The sequence below is a fragment of the Triturus cristatus genome, chromosome 6 (genome assembly GCF_964204655.1).
Source record: "Triturus cristatus chromosome 6, aTriCri1.1, whole genome shotgun sequence".
Taxonomy (NCBI): domain Eukaryota; kingdom Metazoa; phylum Chordata; class Amphibia; order Caudata; family Salamandridae; genus Triturus; species Triturus cristatus.
In genome coordinates, this window is record NC_140589.1 from 21298055 (window position 1) to 21317966 (window position 19912).

The following is a 19912-nucleotide window of genomic DNA, read 5'->3' on the forward strand; positions in this document are numbered from 1 at the left end:
AGAGCACGTGAACGGAGTCCTGTTTCGAAGGACTCTGGCATTTCGAGCCATTACACCAGTACCTAGTTGTCAAAGCCGTAGTCCATGATGCGGAAGGTGACCTTAAGCCTGCCTCTGTTTCGAACCTATGAACCTTGCTAGAACGAAATGGAGCGCTGCACATTACATGGGGGTGAAGGTCACCTCTGGCGCATGAAGCTGAGTCGAGCGGTGGGTGACCTTTCACCTGCCTCTGGTTCAAACCTAGCTAGGAAGCAACGGAACGCTGAACATTACATGGGGGTGAAGGTCACCTATGGCGTATGAAGCTGAGTCGAGGAGCGGTGGGAGCGGTGGGTGACCTTTCACCTACCTCTGGTTCAAACCAATCTAGGAAGCAACGGAACACTGAACATTACATTGGGGCGGAGGTCACCTATGGCGCATGAAGCGGAGTCGAGGAGCGGTGGGTGACCTTTCACCTGCCTCTGGTTCAAACCTAGCTAGGAAGCAATGGAACGCTGAACATTACATGGGGGCGGAGGTCACCTATGGCGCATGAAGTGGAGTTGAGGAGCGGTGGGTGACCTTTCAAAGGCCTCTGGTTCGAACCTAGCTAGGAAGCAACGGAGCGCTGTACATTACATCAGGGGCTGAGGTCACTTACTGTCCAGGGTGAGTAGGATGTCCTTTCACCTGCCTCTGGTTCAAATCTAGCTAGAAAGTAACGCAACGCAGCACTGTAATGCTGTCCAGGTTTAAGTGAGGACAGCCAGCTGCGTTTTCCTCATCACACAGTCAACCTGCTTTGGAGTTGCAGTGGCAAAGCTGCTCTCGACTTAGACATTCGAACAATGACCTAGTTAAGTATCGTGTTTGGTAATCAGACAGCAAGAACACCCACTCCTGTTCATCAGTAGGTGAGTGAATGCTTCGTTTGGCCAGGCAGCTTCTGCTTTCATAGCTTTCATTAAAGAAGTGCCTCTGATACGTGCGAGGCTGCCATGCGGCCGTGTGTCCTTATGTGCAGACATTGCTATTTACTGTTAATGTAATGTCTGCTGCAGTGCTGGCCTGCTTCATGGTGCTTGATGGGCATTAAGAGCCAGGGTCCATGGGTTATTGCAGGATGCTGGCCTGGGGTTGTTATGGGGCAGTTACTACTGGAGGGCAGCCTGCATCTTTTGTACCAGCGCTGATGCTCAGCCTGAGGAGTAAATACACTAGTAGTAGTAAGGTAGGTGAGTCCCGTCGTCATGGCGAAGGGCCTGCTCGCCTGTTCTTTCCAGGTCAGCAGTCAGTAGGCTGCACAGTTTGACCTGCGAACAAGGTGAAGCGCATAGAAGTGGATTGTGTGAAGGCTTCCTTTGTCACAGTAGGTCAACAGCCTGTTGCTCCTGGCCATTATAGGGACTGCTTTGGTATTTGTTTAGGTTCTTTTGAATTTGAGGGGGCCCCTTCTAATGGAAAGCATAGATTTGCCTGCTAAACCTTGACCTTTCAAAGTGAATCCTAAACTTGCTTATGTGTGAGTATAAATAAAGAACCGTGTTTCTTAATTGTTAAAGACGTTCTTTTGTTCTTTTTAGGTCTTGCGTGCGTTGCAGGGCAGAGCCCTGCTCCGCCTCCGCAAGAGATTTTGTAAGAGAGGACTTTCAGAAGAGGGCTTTAAGCCCTGCCCCTCATTTCCATTGGCTGGCGTAACCGTTTGATAAACGGTGGCCTGCCATTGGAAATGAGGGCTTTCTCTCCGAGCCGGACTGGCTCGCCTGCTTTGCGTCTGTCGTGAAGACATTTCCTATCAGCTTGTTATTCGCGAGAGAGCCGTGATGGAGCATGCACCAGGCGTCCTGCAGCTACGCGGGCTTCACACCTGGAGCATGTGCCAGTCCGCTCTCTCATTGGTCTACCCAGTCGCCAAAAGGCCATGTACTTTGGCGGGGGAATGATTTCATAACCTTCCCTAACATGTGATCGTTCGCTTGGTATCTTAAATTGAGGCCCATTTCGGGCAACAAGTTTCCCTGATGGAAATAAGAATCTTAGCAAGAAAATGAATATAGGTTGAGCAAAATGGAACTTGCAAGCACAGAGCTGCTGATCGCCAGGACAGCAGGGCCCAGAACTCTAAAATGTCGCAACCACAAGCAAGTGTTAACGGCATGCACATCCGACCGCGCCGACGGCCGCTGGCTTACCAGAGCTTAAACTGCGCGACGCACGAAGCCCCCCATAAATATCCCTTCTGTGCACTGCGCGCGACGGCTTCACCCCGCTACTGGACACGGGAAAAAAGTAGCAGCCGTTTCCCCCCAACTATTCGAAGAGCAGCATCTCGGCTTTTAATCACTTCTGATGCTCCGTTCACAGTTTCACACACAGAAAAAATAGGAGTTCTTTATAACTCACAAACTGAACAGAGCTCGCGGCGGCAATGCTCGGCGGCTGAATCCGACTTCCAGGCGTCTGATAATACTTCAAACCAAAGCCCCTGGAAGCTAAACCTGCCAGAGCCGTAGGCACGCGGCACTGTGGGTCTTGTGGGGCGCTGGTGGGTCCATCCACATGTTTCTCTATCATTGTGTGCATGTCTGAAACGAAACAAAACACAGCACAGCACAACATAACGCAGCCTAGACTACACAACATAACCAAGCATAGCAAAACAAAACATAGCAAAGCATAGCAAAACAAAACATAGCAAAACACAACAAAACATAGCATAGCACAGCAAAACATAGCAAAACAAAACATAGCATAACAAAGCATAGCAGAACAAAACACAAGAAAACATAGCATAACAAAAGAACAAAGCATAGCATAGCATTAAAAAAAATAACAAAACATAGCATAACACAAAACATAGCATTGCATAGCATAACAAAACAAAGCATAACAAAACATAACACACAAAAACATAGCATAGCATAACAAAACATAGCATAACATAAAAAACATAGCATAGCATAACACAAAAAAACATAGCATAGCATAACAAAACACAGCATAACACAAAAAAACATAGCATAGCATAACAAAACATAGCATAACAAAACATAGGATAGCATAACAAAGCATAGCATAACATAAGAAAACATAGCATAGCATAACAAAACATAGCTTAACACAAGAAAACATAGCATTGCATAGCATAGCATTGCATAACAAAACATAGCATTAAGTTTGATCAACTCACAGTAGCGGGCTAGCTAGCTATAAAGGGCAGGGACTATAAGCAACTCCATCAACCCAGAAGCAGTCACTCGGTCACCTTTGCTCTTGTATTGCAGTGGCTTCGTTTATTAAACAGTACCCATATATATACTGTTAGCACTTGACTTGTGCAAATTTCAGGGCTCACAAAACTTTGATGAATCGAAATTCACAACTGAGGCTGTTAAGTTTGCGCTATATAAAAGCCCAAGGATAAATAAAAAACATTGCAATTTACAATGTGAATATCTCCAACAAATACAAGACATACTGCAAAGTACAAAACATTGCCATTTACAATACCAATAGCTCCAGCTCCAACAAATGCGAGACCTATTGCATTTCCAATGCTTCTTTGGTAAGTTGAGGGTGTTTTAGTGGTTGTGATTTAATACCTTTTCCCCCGATTGTTGCACCATGTCTTTGTGGTAGTACACCTCATCCAGCGAGTGGAGAATCTGAGCTGGGTTTGTTGGCACCCAGGAAGAAAAGAGCGCAGTTTCTTTTTTGGATCCCCATCGACAGCAGACGTGCTCGTTTGAGTGTTCCAATGTAAAGTCCATTCCCCGTAGGGAAATGGACCACCTCAACTACTGGACCTTGACCTGGTCAGACAACCTGCATATTTTGCTCTTGACAGAAAAACTGCCACTGGTGTCCATATCATGGGTACACCATGTTGTCAGGCCTGGGCTCAGAAAAAACAGTCCAGCAACAGCTGGTAGCAGTCCCTTTGATGCTGGTCTGTCAATGGGGAGGAGAGAACTACTCCCTCCACAGTTCCATCTTCGGCATTGGAGAAGATACCCGGAAGAGGGTCACTCTCCTCTTTGCCCTCTGTCACCATCAGCATGATAAAATGTGCCATGTTGTGGTGCAGCTTAAGCCTGTTCACATAGATGTTCCTATGAAGTTCCTGGTGGTACCCAAGTCCACCAAGTGGGTGACTTCCCTCTTTCTCCAAGATTAGGGAGGGGCCAGTCCACTTGTCCTGCAGTGCTCTGGGTGCCACAGGCTGTAAGACCCATGCCAACTTTCCTGGCTGGTATTCTACCATTGAGGACTTTTGGTAATATCTGTACTTCACAAGCTCTTGTCTGGCCACCAAAGCTCTGTTTACTTTCGTCATGTACTCAGCCATTCTTGAGTGAAGGCTAAGCAGATAGTTCACTATGTCATGCTTGAGCTCTCGGAGTCGTCTTCCCAACCCTCTCTCCGCAAGCGAAGTGGACACATTAGAGGGTGTCCAAAGAGTAGCTCCAGTGGACTAAAGCCAACTCCTTTTTGGGGAACCTCCCTGTAGGCTAACAGCCGGCGTGGGAGGAGAATGTCCCATCTCTTCCTGAGTTTTTCAGGCAAACCCATGATCACGCCATTTATAGGTTTGTTAAATCTCTCAGCTAAACCATTTCCTTGCGGTTGGCAGGGAGTGGTGAAGTTATAGGTTACACCACTCTCATCCCACACGCCCTACAGATTGGCAGACATAAAAGGTGTACCTCTATCACCTCCTTCAGGAGCCCAACCCTGGTGAAGATGAACATGAGGGCTTTAGCTATGGTTATATGGCGCTATCCCTCATGCGATTATCACGCATGCCTTTCCAACGGCAGCTTTATAACGAATGCATTGTTTTGACTCGTTCCTTTAGCACGCAAGCCGCTAAGACTCGTCTTAGGGTGGCTTTGGACTTTGGAATAGTATCATTTACTATTCCAAGTCCAGTCTGCGCAACAGTAGGGAAAGCGCTGGACTATGGAATAGTATAATTTACTATTCCAAATCCAGTCTGCGCAACAGTAGGGAAAGCGCTGGACTATGGAATAGTATAATTTACTATTCCAAATCCAGTCTGCGCAACAGTAGGGCAAGCGCCGGACTATGGAATAGTATCATTTACTATTCCAAGTCCAGTCTGCGCAACAGTAGGGAAAGCGCTGGACTATGGAATAGTATAATTTACTATTCCAAATCCAGTCTGCGCAACAGTAGGGAAAGCGCTGGACTATGGAATAGTATAATTTACTATTCCAAATCCAGTCTGCGCAACAGTAGGGCAAGCGCCGGACTATGGAATAGTATCATTTACTATTCCAAGTCCAGTCTGCGCAACAGTAGGGAAAGCGCCGGACTATGGAATAGTATCATTTACTATTCCAAGTCCAGTCTGCGCAACAGTAGAGAAAGCGCCGGATTATGGAATAGTATCATTTACTATTCCAAGTCCAGTCTGCGAAACAGTAAGGAAAGCGCCGGACTTTGGAATAGTATTTACTATTCAAATTCCAGTCTGCGAAACAGTAAGGAAGGTGTTGGACTTTACATCCAACACCACTCCACCTACGCGGCCCTTTAAAGCAAGTCTTTGTAACAAATGTGTGGTAACAACTCGTTTGTTCTATTGACGGCGTTGTGAAGGCACAATGTGATTCTGGCTTCGTTCTGAAGGATGTTTCCCTTTACTACTGCAGAGGGAGTAGCTGTTCTAAGTGTTATGGCTTCAGGATACCTGGTGGCATGGTCCACTACCACCAGGCCGAACCTGCTTCTTGGAGGTGTTTGGGTGGGTCTCGGGGACCAACAATGTGGACCCCTACCCTCTCAAAGGGAGTTCCCAACACAGGAAGTGGTATCAGTAGAATCTTTGGTTTTTCCCCTGCCTTGCCACTTGCTTGGCGGGTGGGGCAAGAGCTACAAAACTCATTGACCTTCTCAGATATCTGGAGCCAGTAGATATGGTTGACTAGCCACTCCCAGTTCTTGGTTTGGCCCAGGTGTCCAGCTAGGGGGGTATCTTGGGCCAGGTTAAGGAGAAACTCCCTGTATTGCTGGGTAACCACCAATCATCTGGTTTGGAATTCCTTGGCTCGGTGTGCAGGAGTCCCTTCTCTCAATATACCTTCTGGGTAACACTGGTATCCCCCTGTTCCTGTCTGACAGCAGACTGTTGCAGGTCTTCTAGAGTGAGACAGGTCCTTTGTCCATTATTCGGGTCCTCCCTAGTGGGACCCCCTAAGAGTTCTGTCGGATCTGGCAAGTGATCAAGAGCCGTTTACTTTTCACTAACCAGGCCCTTTTCTCTGAGGGCTGGGTTACTTCTGGGCTTGTGGACTCTGAGGATGAACGGTTAGCCTTCCTGCCCCTCCCCTTGGCTTTACAGACCTGGTCCCTAGCTTCAGACTCCAGGATCCCTTGGCTCTCCCTCGGGGCTGTGTGTGATCAGATAGTAACACTCACCCACTCAGGTAGACCCAGCACTGGTGCATGGGACCTCCTTCTACGTCTGCCCAGGCAGGAGTTTCCAGGTCATTGTCCAGCAGGCACTCCGCTGGGATGGCATGGACACAGCTACCTTCTTTTGGCCAGTAACTCCTTCCCTCTCAAAGTCCACCACAGACGTTGGATGGAACCTTGTCTCACTGTCTGTGTTTACAATGTGATGCACCTCTTCTGGAAGAATCTGGTCCTGTTATCATGGTTACACCAGCACCTGTATCCCTCACTATCTTCACTCCTCTGATTTTTGGCTACTGTGTATACTTCTCCGTTCTAGGAGACCTCTGGGTCAAAGGTTAAATGTTGTCCCCAGCCATGGACAATAAGGTGGCCTCTGTGTAACCTTTGGGATATCTTGGGCAACTTCCCACCCTATCACTACACTAGCCACCCCTTTGGCCTAGTCACCAGTAAGTGCCTTTTTGAGCACTCTGAAGCGTTCATTTCAAATAACTTTACTCCAGCTTGTAGGGCCAGAAAAATGCAAATTAAACATATATATATATATATATATATATATATATATATATATATATATATATATATATATATATATACACTGAAAAAACCATAGGTTTCACACATGTTATAGTTAGCGGAAATTTTACTGATAAAAAACCAGTGAAATTGCCCCGTTATAGTTAGTGCTGGCAACTATAACTCACGCGACCGCAATCCTCTGCTGATGCTAATACTGTATTTAGACACTTATTTGCCCATGTCTTCTTCCATACATTTTTAGCTATACATATATTACAAATATTTTTTTTTCATAAAGACACATATGTCATCAGCAGAAGATTGCGGTCGCGTGAGTTATAGTTGCCAGCACTAACTATAACGGGGCAATTTCACTGGTTTTTTATCAGTAAAATTTCCGCTAACTATAACATGTGTGAAACCTATGGTTTTTTCAGTGAATTTGCAAGGTTTTTTAAATGCTAATTCCTAACTATAACGTGTGTGAAACCTATGGTTTTTTCAGTGAATTTGTACGGTTTTTTAAATGCTAAGTTACTTTACGCCATTCGAGGCGTGCGCGCCCACTTAACGCAGTTCGTTCCGTGCACGGTTTTTATCAACTTTAATAAGCCCTGTACATTTGGTGGCCTTCGGCCACCAAAAGCACAGGGGGTGGGGTCAATGTGGATAGTGTTTTTTTTATTTCGATTTTATAATTTCATGTTGCAAAAATTTAGTTTTTTTTACCTATTAATAAGCCCTGTACATTTGGTGGCCTACGGCCACCAAAAGCACAGGGGGTGGGGTAAGTGTGGATAGTGTTTTTTTTTTTTTTTTACCGTACGCTTACGGTAAGCGTACGGTAAGCGTACTCGGCGAAATTGCCGAAAAAAAAATAAAACCGTTTTTGCTCTTGGATGTTTGGGGACTCCCTCAACATGACTATGTGGGAGGGAGTTGTCAAAACAGCCCCGTAACATGTTTTTGGCCATCTTGTTTGATAAACAACACTCAGTGCGAGAGACAAAATGGCGGCCGCCGCTTCCTGGTTTCGGCCGATTCGAATGTTTACTAAGATCTAAGAGCCAATCAGAATCGCGCTCGCGCACGCCACCGTACGCTTACGGTAAGCGTACCGTAAGCGGGCTCAGATATATATATTGATTTAAAGGCGATTTTCTCAGAATCTACTGAACAGATTTACACCAAACCTACAAAAGGCACTTCCTTGACCTAGGGACTACCTCTCTGCCAAATTTCTAGTAATTCTGTTCAGCCGTTCGGGCTGTAGCTCGTTCTAAAGGTCCTATGGAAAAATGCATGGGAAAAACGCGTTTTGGGACCCCCCTTTTATCTCAGCCCCCGCTTGACGAATACCCCCGAGACTTTCAGGGTAGGAGCGGAGCGTAGCGCCCCACCTATTTTGAGAAATTCGCGAGGATTCATCGACCGGCGCCAAAGTTATTCAAAATAGAATGTTGAGGTTTTCCTATGGAAAAGGGGTCCTAACTATAACTACCTACTGGCGACCGCCAGTAGGTAATATATATATATATATATATATATATATATATATATATATATATATATATATATATATATATATATATATATATATATATATATATATATATATATTCACTTAAACAACCATAGGTTTCACACATGTTATAGTTAGGTGGATATTTCACTCGTAAAAAACCAATGAAATTCCCCCGTTATAGTTAGATCAGATAACTATAACTCGCGCGACCGCAATCCACTGCTGATGACGTCACATATTACATCACTCATGACCTGGTCAGTGGCATCACTCATGACATCATCCTTGTGATAGAGTGGCGGCCGCGCCAGTTATAGTTATCTGGAGTTAAATGCTATAATATATTCTTAAACATTGTTGCACCACGATCTAAAAGAAACAAGCATAAGATGCAATAAGCCACATGAAATTAAGGGGGGTGGGGGTTAAGGGATTGCCTTTCTACGAAGTATCCACATAGCCCCCAGAAACTTGCCAACTGGTATGGCTTGGGGTAAGCTGCAGTCCAATCTCAAGATACAAAGGTCGGCCCAATGGCTATGCCAGGATAAGTGCCCGCAGGTGGGTGCTAGCCAGATTCTACGTGGGCGGGCATATGCTGGGCCAGCAAAGAAAACATGTGTGACACTCTACTGAGGAAGTACATACAGGGCACGTCAGTGGCCCCAACGGGCCACCTCTGGGTGAAAGCTCTCAGCGGGAGGGTGCCCGCTCTGAATTGAAAATATAACTTCCTGTCGATCGAGACCGTCACCTGACCCCAATATGACTCGTACCCTCTCAGAGCCCTACAATCGTGGACTTCGCCAACCACTTTGAGGGAGTCCGCCCTTCTAAAGCCATTGGCCTCTGTGGGTGCCCAGTGGAGCTCCTTGAGTGAGTTCTTTGAGAGGAAACCAGTAGTGGCGGTATATTCCCAAAGGTCAGACAGCTCAAGGTTGGAAAGTGACTCTTTAATGTTGAGGAGCCGGGGTACTTCGGTGAATTGATCTGCATGCATTGCGTCCTGGAGGGCTGTGGTGTAGTGAGCGTCTGGACCATAGCATTAACCCAGGTCTTACTTCCCAAGTAATTTGTGCAATGCAAAAAAGATCAGGTTAAGAAGGCTCACCGACTTCTTAAAAGAAGAAAAATATGTTCCTGCAGGTCACTGTGGCAAAAGTGGTCACAGAAGATGGCGGCCACTGTCAAGGGACGAAGATGCCGTTCAAGCGGCCTGCACGGCTTCAGGCGCTCGAGGACCGCAGAGAGGTTTGAAGCCCATGTGCAGCCTCATCCGCGCCGAGCAGTACTTCTCAACGCTTGGGCAGTAAACTCAGAGCAGAGTTTCAGGGAAAGATTTGTTGCGCATGTTCATCCAGCAGAGATAGACTGTTCGCGGGTGTTGGTCCAGATACTAGAGACGAGTTCCAAGTCATGGAAGGTGTTGAGCCTTAAGCAAGAATTACCTCGAAGGAGTCCTTTCTCCAAGCTCGTGTTTGGGCCTCACCTGCTGATTCAAGTTACAAGTACTCTACAGCTGCCGTGAGACACTCACCAAAGTCTTTAAAATCCTCTGTGACTCTTCTGACTCGCCTTCCGAAGCGGTCACGCAAGTATCCAGCAAAACATAAAAATAGATAGAGATTGTGATGTTTCAGAGTATTGAAAGAATTTTTACTTACTATAGACTAAAGAAAATCAATTAGCTTGAATGAGCAATAGAACAAGATGTAGAAAATAGAAATAATTAAGAATGAAGAGCAAAACACTGTAGTAGTAGTAGTAGTAGTTTATTGCGCGATTACATAAAATCATTACAAAATTACATAAATCAAATTTCACAATATAAACCGTGGAATCACATAAAAAGGAATCATTGGCACATGATAAAATTACATTTTAAATACAAGATGGTTTGACTGAAGTCAAAATTTCTTTTTGTATTCCACTAACATAGTAAAAAATCATTATCACAAACCGCAATTGTCTCTTATTTAGGGATGCGCAACTATCGCTGGTGGATGAAAAGCTTCTAGTTTAAAACCAACCATGCTGTTAAAGTGCCTTCAACGTGCCTAGTGCTGTAAAACCCGTAATGTTCGGACAACCTATGATCGTGTTTTTTCAACCAGTGTTCATATTTGCTTGATCTGCTTGTCGGAGTAGTTTCCTAATATGGGCAAAATATTTTACTCCTCGACAAGACAGAATGATTGAGCCCTCCATCCATCTAATCACAGCTTGTCTGCATGTACGAGTATTTAGCTCGTTAAAGATCAATTTTAAAGAGGATTTCCTTAGATCCTTTGCAACTGGACGCACACACAGCAAATAGGGAAATGTTTCGTCCGAATAACCACAAAGACGACAGTTCTCCTCTTGATGATTGCGTTTCCATGATGGCATCAAGTCCTTCGAGTCATGGTTTCCCAGCCGATAGTGAATAAAGCTCTTTTTTTTTATCTCGGAGCTAAAATGGGCTGCTAGGTAGGCTTGGAGCTTTGTATGAGTGTAGGAATGTATTACTGTCCATGCATGGCGTCGTTTGGACAAGATGTTTTTGTCTTCCAGGAGCGATTTCTTCTTGGCGGACAGCTTACTGGCTTTATTAAATATTGTCTTTTCTGCCATGCTCTCCCATGCTGCTTGGGTATCTAGCTCCACCAGTGATTTCCTCAAATATGTTCCCCAAGATGTAGGTACTTCTTGCACCATTTGTGCTTTTATCTCATCCCAGCATAGACTGTTCAGTGTACCCGCCTCTGAGGATCGAAATTTATGGCAGAGCTTTGCAAAGGAATTCATGCTCCGGAACTTCTGATTTTGAGGGCCAAATTCTAGCCGTACATGTGTGGGGGATGCAGACTTGGGAAGATTAAAGACGTCTTTATATATCTTGGTCTGGAGCTCATTCAGTAACTCTGCCTCCTTGCCACACCATGTTTGCAATCCATAAGAGAGAGTAGGTAAAATTTGTGCTGCCATCACATTAAGGAGGTGAGTATAAGCCGGGCAGCTCAATTTTGTGTTCAGCAGTCGAAAAGCAAAAATTAATGATTGGGCTTTAGCATTTAGATCCTGTTTGTGGTTCTTGTATGAGGTGCCGCGCCCCCGTTTTATGCCGAGATATTTATAGGAGGCTTGATCTCCCTTAACGTACCTTTTTAAACTTCTTTTTCTTGGGGCCACTAGGCGTACCACCTTCGTTTTCTTTTTATTTAACTCTAGATTTTCCTGGTCCAGGTAAATTACTAAGTTGTTTATTGCTCTTTGCAGCCCAATCGGACTTTGACTTAGCACTACGATGTCGTCCATGTATTGTAAAAAAGGTATAGGCTCTTTGTCCAACATTTGCGGATGGCTCTTTGCTGATTGCATATGCTCGGGTATGTCTGCTAAGAACAAGTTGAATAAACTCGGCACCAGGACGCAGCCTTGTTTTAAGCCGTGCTGAGTGTTTATTCTTGCGGATACTCTACTTCCGTCGCCTAGTTTTACTCTGGCCCAGGTGTCGGTGTAGAGGGCAATCATTGTATCCAATAGATTAGTCGGTAGCCCCCAGGTTTTTAATTTATTCCAAAGTCGAGTTCTAGTCACACTATCAAACGCGGCTTTCAGGTCGATGAAGCATGCAAATAATTTTGTCTTCCTTTTTAGTGCTTTTTCGCTTAAAAGTGCCAAAGTTGTCAAATTTGTGGTTGTTCCCATTCCTGAGCTAAAACCTGTTTGAAACTTCAGGATTATATTCTTCTCATTCCTCCATTCTTGAAGGTGAATAAGTAGACATGATGCAAAAAGACTGGATTGTACATACGTAGAAGACTGAAGGAAATTACAAGTTTTAGACCAGAGAATATAGAAGAGAAGCAAAGGTCTCGATCTCTAGGGGTTTGAAAATGTAGTTGGAGATACAGTAGTTATGAGTGATTAACTGTTTGTTTTTCAGACTACATCACCGAAAAACACATAGCCATAAAGAAGACAGAACAAGACGAGGCAGTCTCTTCTTTGTTTTCCCCTTCTCCTTTCCCCCCTGGTGACCTACTAATATCTCTAGCTGAATACAGGAATTTTGAAGGGGTCGGGAGGGGCATTGGATTCAAGCATCATTTTTGCTTCTGTGAAGACTGGGAACTAGCAGGTATTGATTGTGACACATGGAAAGCAACCTGACTTTACCATAGGGGCACTAGGGGAAGAGATGCAAGATTGCATAGGATTTTTTTTCTCTGTACTGTAGGAAGCTAACTCTGTATATGATTCCGCCACTAGGTGGTAGTATCGTGCACAGAGTCAAGGGGTCTCCAAAAGTGTTCAAGGCTCAATGCAAAACCCAATGTGCTCATTTATTAGTAGTGTGGGTGAGCAGCCTTAGGGCTAACACAGAAGTGTAAAATATTTAATGCACAACCGTGATCAATAATGGACACACGACTCAAGAAAGCGATCCAGATCAATTTTAGAAAAATTCTACTTTGTATGTATTTGATTTTATGACCAAGACCTTGCTAAGGTAAGTATGTTTCAATCGAAGATACTTTTGACGTTCAAAGGTCGACAGTGTAATATTTGAACTGTTCAAGATTAACCTGTGGAGGAAATCAATTGAGGGAGGTTTCAAGCGAGTATACACAATTTGACATCCTGGGCACACCTGTCAGACCCTCCAATGACACTTATGCTGCCCCCATCACCTCTGGACCCTAGGGGCTTCTTTCCTCATTGGCCAACCTTCTCTCAGCCAGAGCTCTAGCCCTCTCCTCCAGTTCCAAAGCTGCCATGTCCTCTTGAAGGAACCTATCGCTAGTGATGGAGGATGCTCTGGAAGGCAACCTTGCCCTTGTGTAGGGGATAAGAATCCATCTGCTCCACCATTGACACTGTTGTTCTAATCCTCCAGATCATCTTCCTCGCTACCTAGTGGCAGTTGTTTTTCCAGGCGTGGAGGTACTCTGTGTGCCTCCTACTGAGCTTTGAGGGGCCTTGATCAACTCGTTTTCCCTGGGTTTGCCCCTGTGTTGATCTACCCGTCTCTGCAGCATCTCTTTTGGAGGGGGGGGGGGGGGGGGACAGGTTGTCCTTGTTGTGCTTCGTGCTTCCTTGCTGAAAGTGTCTTGTGATACTACTTCAAACACTCCAAACTATTCCAAACATTTTAAGTTGCAAGTAGCGGTGCAGAGTAAATCAAACAGTCTCTCTCCTGTGTCACTGGTCTCGAGCTAGCCTGGCTGATGAGGGCTGATGCCCCGACCCTGGTCTCTGGGGGCTGGTTTGTGGTCCAGGGAGGACCTGGCCTGGCAGTTCGGCTGGACTGTTCCTGTGCGAAGCAGGCTCCAGGTGGATTTGCTTTTTAACCTACATCGTGGAGCGGCCCCTCTCCAAGTGTTTCATGTTTGCACTTTGAAGGCGACTTCTCCTTTCAAGTTCTTCTTTGTGCCTAACACCTGCGACTTGAAGAAAGGCATGGGCATGTGTGCAATGCACCATGGTGCCCTGATGCACACATTGACATTTGTGCGTAATTTCAAGTTGAAACAGCATTTTCATTTTATAATCTGAAATGGACAACACCTGTGTGTAAAGTTGCATCATCCCATTTTACTGTCTCACAATTGAATGATATCTCGATGCTTTTGTCTTTAAATCCTGACAGTTAAACGACCTTCAATGAACTGGTGCATCACCGTGACATTATGAAAGATTTAACGTGTGACAGTGGTGATCCTCAGGACTTCTATGGATTAGAGACGAGGCTTCCTGGTTTGTCGCACACTCACTCCAATGAGACCCTCACAGGACCAGAAAGAGCTGCCTTATCTAGCCTAAAGGGTAACGTCCGCTAGCTATCCGTGCGGCAGACTAGGGTGAGTGTAGTTGTGATAAACCGTGAGAACTATGGTCAAGAAGTCTATAGACCGTTGAAGGATGTAGCCTGCTATAATAATCTACGACGCAATCCCTGGCAGTGACCAAGGTGATAATGGACAGTGCATTGGTGCATTACGCTCTCCAGGCCAGTGTGCAATGTCTGGATGTCGAGCTATGTGTCTGGCAGCGAGCCACATAGCACCTTCTTCAGGCAAACCACACAATACAGCAGAAATGGCCAGAGAAGTTAGTTGCAGCAAAACTCTTTCACCCAGAGTTACAACTGAAGATGGAACACGGCTCTCCTTTGTCGCCACACACCCTAAACACAACCAGGAGACTTTTTAAATTCTAAAGACATTGGGCTCTACTCCAGGGGTTCCAGGTGTAGGCACCTTGGTAAACACCAAGCCTTCAGTGGTGTACAGACCGAGCACAACCATCAGGGAGCCCTGCGCCCCGGTTCTACTCTACCTGAAGCGGGGGGACTAGAGTCTGGTTGAAGCGGCCCTCTGGGGCCTTCAGTGGTGTACAGACAGACCACAACCATCAGGGAGCCCTGCGCCCCGGTTCTACTCTGCCTGAAGTGCGGAGACTAGAGTCTGGTTGAAGTGGCCCTCTGGGTCCTTCAGTGGTGTACAGACAGACCACAACCATCAGGGAGACCCTGCGCCCCTGTTCTACTCTACCTGAAGTGGGGGAGACTAGAATCTCCCCTCTGGGTTCTTCATATGTGGCACTTGCAACACATGCCAAGGCGGGGTGAAGAGAGGAAGGGCGTGTCTTCAACACTTCAGTGACCTACACCATCAACTGCCAGGCATGTTTTGTCACTTCTGTAATCATATGTGTCTACAATGAAATCTATGTGGGCAGTACAACACGCCACCTGTGGTTTCACATACAAGACCTTCACATCGCGTGTCTACGTTAGATGTTACTTACCCACTGGTTACATGTGAACGGGTTAGAAATGTGAATAGAGCGAATTTGAAGATGCGTCAACCCACTCTCTAAAAACATCCAATTCCTGTTGTACCTAATCGGACGTTCTCTTCAAAGAATTCTTTAGGTTTACCAGTGCAATTGTATTTCATTTTCCCCATATTCTATCCTATGCAGACGGTACTCGGCTGCTCCTGTCCTTAGAGCCGGATCTTGACAAAGCCAAGTATCGCTTTTCTAGGGGTCTGAGGGGGATTGTCAAATGGACAGCAGAGAAGTGCCTGCAGTTAAACCAGGGAACACAGAGCGTTCTGTGTGGGCAGGCCCAAACCCCGTGGTCCCCAGATTGGTGGCCGCCTGAGTGGGCAAGGTTACACATCTAGGGGGCAAGCTACATCAGGAACTTACAATGAGAGCCAGTCCTGTCTCCTACGGGGACCTGTTATCGCATACTTCGCTCACTCAAGAAGGCGTTTGCATTTCTTCCGCTGTCGGCCACAAAGACCTCCGTGCCAGCTCTGAGACCTCCGTGCCAGCTCTGTATTGTATTGTATTGTATTTTCATTTGTAGAGCGCACTGTAACCCTACGGGCATCCTGGCGCTAAGACACAGCAAAAACACAACTGCGGCTGGGCAAAACCAGCAGATTATGCTCTGGGGAAAAAGCCAGGTCTTAACTTGCTTACGGAACTGCAGCAAATCCTGTATCTGTCTCAGCTCTAATGGGAGACTATTCCACAGACGTACAGCTGAGACCCTGAACGCTCACCGCCCCCCCCCCCCCCCCCCCCCCCACCCCCCATGGTAGTTCTTTTTGTCAGAATCCTGGCCAATCTAGCTACCGTGGAGCGCAAGCTGCGCGTGGGTACATACCAGCTGAACCTACGTTGCAGCGGTTTGGGTCCAAGCCCATGAAGAGCTTTGAAGACCGTGCACAAGGACTTAAACAAGATTCTTTGTCGCACCGGGAGCCATTGCAGCTCCGCTAATGCCTTAGTAGTTGATGCATTGCGAGTTCTCATTAAGGCGAGCTTTGCTGCTGCTGCCTGGATACGCTGGAGTCGCAGAATCAAGTAGCCAGGAGACTCAAGCAGCAAGGCATTACAGTAGTCCAGGCGGGTGAGAATGGTACACCTGACTACTGTACCTCTGACTTTATAGGGTAGGAGTGATGGCACCTTGCGTAAGCCTCTGATAATCATGTGGCAGTTCGAGGCTACTTTATTCACATGTGACTCCAGGCTGAGCTTCTCGTTGAAGCTGACCCCCAGATTGCGCACTGTCGTCGCAGGAACCAGAGGTGTATCCAAGGGAAAAGGCCAAAAATTAGATGGCAAAGCCTTCGGCACTTTGCCCACTGCGCAGTGCAGGATCTCAGTTTTGGCATTATTGAATTGCAGAGCCTTGTTTCTCAACCAAGACACCATTTCGGTCATACACTTATGAAACATTACTTGGGAGTCAGCATGGTCCCCCTCCAGGGATACAATCAGTTGCGTGTCATCAGCATAATTGACCGCGCTGATGTTATTAGTTTTAATAATCTCCACCAGTGGCCGCATATATACATTAAACAAGACAGGGCTGATTGAGGATCCCTGAGGAGCACCATGCTCATTAGGGAAAAAACTGATTGATACGGAGGCAGAAACACTGCCTGCCGTCTACCTGACAGGTAAGAGCGGAGCCATTTCAAAGCCAGATTAGTAACTCCCACCTCCTCTAACCTTAGCAATAGAATATCATGGTTAACCGTGTCGAATGCGGCGGACAGATCTTGTCCGCACGCATCCGAAGGTCATCCAGCACGGTTACCAGTGCGGTCTCCGTCCCATGCCCGGGTCGGAAGCCAAATTGATTTTCTTCCAACTTATTACCTTCCAGGAAAGCAGAGAGCGCCTGGCTAACCAAGCGCTCCACTATTTTTACTGGAAAAGGCAACAGGGAGATAGGTCTGTAGTTCCCATAACAGGTGGGATCCAAGGAAGGTTTCTTCAAAAGGGGTGATACCATCGCTTCCTTCCAACAAGACGGAACCACTCCACTGCTGAGTGACTGAATACATATCTGGTAAAGTTGCGGAAAAGTCTCAGACCACAGTTCCTTCCAAAATTTCTGAGGGATGGGGTCCAGCGGCGAGCCAGAAGACACAGCCTTAGCCAGCCTAATGAACTCCTCTTCTGTGGGAGGGGCCCAATGATCAAGAAGAGTCCCTGACAGTGGCAATGTTATTCCAGTATCCATGCGACAGGATGGATTAGCTAGCATTGGCTCTACCCCAACACTAGTACCTGACAGGGAATCTGGTTGCAAACCCTCAATAATTCCTTTGATCTTATCATGAAAGAAGACTGCCAGCCCGTCACATAGCTCCTGCGATGGAGTTACCTTGTTACTAATACAATCCGGGTCGGTAATATCTCTCAGAATATTAAAAACACATTTCACACTGTTAGGTGCTTTTAATATAAGGTCCGCAAAGTATGTCGCCTTAGTAGCCACTATGGCTTTTTTATACCTTACTAGATAGTTCTGGAAGACGGGGGTGCGCTGTTGGCATCTGCCAATGTGTCCTTACTGTCAATTGCAAGTCGTGCAAAACACCGCTGCCCAGGTGACATGCAGTGGGCCACTCAGAACAGCCTCGGTGCCCCTCTTAACCTCTTCACTGGCTGCCAGGGAAGAAGAGGGTAACTTTCACACTGTGCTGTTTGCCCGCCAGAGCCCGCGGGGGCAAGGCCGCGAGTGTCTGTCAGTCTCACACTGCCATCCGCTGCAAGTCTGCGCTCCAGCGAGACAGCTGCCGTCAGTCAGCGCATTCGACGCTCTGTCTGTGGGGGCAGCAGGTCTCTTTCCTATGTGGTCTCCACCCTTTAGAGCGCATTGCCACTCTTAGACCCCACCCGGGCTATCACACTTTCAGGAAAGCTCTCAAAGCAGCCCCATGCTAGACCTGGTCTCTTCCTGGCTTCGTTGTCTTGGCGCAGCTCCGAGATACCCCGGTTTGGGTGAGTCATGCGCGTAATCAAGTGAAATCATTCATTCATTCATCACTCTGGCATTGTGGCTTGGAGATGTTGACCTGTAGCGCGAGCTCCTTTCATTCCATCGCAAACGTCGGGCTGCCGAGACCAGCCAGCCTCAGGCTTGTGCCTGATGGGTCGTTTGTAGACTCCATCCTCGTCCCCTCTTCCCGATGTATCCTTCGGTGCTTGATTGGAGCACGCTTCCAGGGATGGGGGTCTCTCTGTGCACTCTGCCGTGTTTGTTCTCCTGCACCTGATGAGCCATGTGGTCGAGAGGCCAGTTTTGAACCTGATGTCTGTCTGTGTTACAGGTCGGTAATGTTTCAAATATGGATCTATTGTGGAGCCTCAGATTGTGCGTATTGCATCCATGGTTCTTCTAATCTACTCTCAGTCCCGGTTATGATCTGTGCGTGCTTTCATTGGTGTGTCCCCTGTGGCCTCGTTGGAGAGCGCCCAGAGTTCCTTTCTGGGGCGTTTGCCTCCCTGACCACATCTGATGGTTTCAGTGTCTTGCTTTATTACCTGCCTTCAAACCATCCCCTCAAAGGTGTGATCCTGGGCAAATAACTTCATCTCCCCGTGCCTAACAAAAATGAACGTGTCGTCATGTAACGCAACTAGTGCTATGCAAAGCGCTCCGACACCCGATACCTTCCGGTCAAGCTCACGCTTTATAAAACTCATGAATGAATAAATGAATAAATAAGTGTAGGAGAGTAGGATCTGCACTTATGTTGCCCCCACTTTTTTTCTGATGTATACACTGGTTTCTGGCTATAGTCTGGCTGGGTCCCTGCTAATCAGGGCCCCAGCCTCTCAGTTCTCTCTAAACAAATTGGAGTGCATATTAGATGCACCAGTGATTGGATACGGTGGTACCTTATGAGCCCCTAGTATATGGTACCTTAGGTACCTAGGGCATTGGTACTTCATAGGCCTACCAGGGGCTGCAGCATGTATTATGCTACCCCTGGGAAGCACTCACAATCTGACACCACAGGCCTGCAGCCTGTGTGAGGTAGTGTTAGCACTCCTCACTGAGGTATAGGTTCCCTATATCTCACCATACACACACATTTAAACCTATCAGCCACCACTATTGCAGGCCCTAACAATCCTGAGGGCAGGGTGCTTGGTTTCCATGTGAGGGGGTGCCTCTGCCTGAGCAGGGCCCTTCTGCAGCTGGCAGAGTCTATTTTCTGTGGCTGTTTGTGAATGCAGTCTAACCATATACTCTTAAGTGCATTATAACTTCGCGGTAAAGGCTAACTCTGGGATGGCTGCATCAAAACATGTTGTGTTTGGTGTCAAACGCTTTGTAATCATACCCCCACATCAGTAACTGGTGTGGGAGTATGATCCCACCCTTCTACAGGGATAGACATGTACCTACTGTGGAAACACGGTAGAATCCTGAAAGAGCCCTGGCATCACAAAATGGATGTCACCAGCACAGACACTGGGTTGCCCTCCTGCTGCTGACCAAAACTCACAGTGGAGGAGGCCCAACAATAGGCATCCTGTCACAGGGAGGTGTCACCACCTTCCAGACAGGATTTAGTATATTGGGGCTGGGTGGGTGCACTCCTAGAGTGCTTTGAAGTCCTGCACTTG

The 19912-nt window shown here is 46.7% G+C and overlaps 1 protein-coding gene across 1 annotated transcript in view; it reads left to right on the forward strand.

The window, feature by feature from the left end:
* The window catches only part of PTK7 (protein tyrosine kinase 7 (inactive)), a 632664-nt gene that overhangs the window by 245333 nt on the left and 367419 nt on the right, over nt 1–19912 (forward strand). The window lies entirely within an intron of this gene.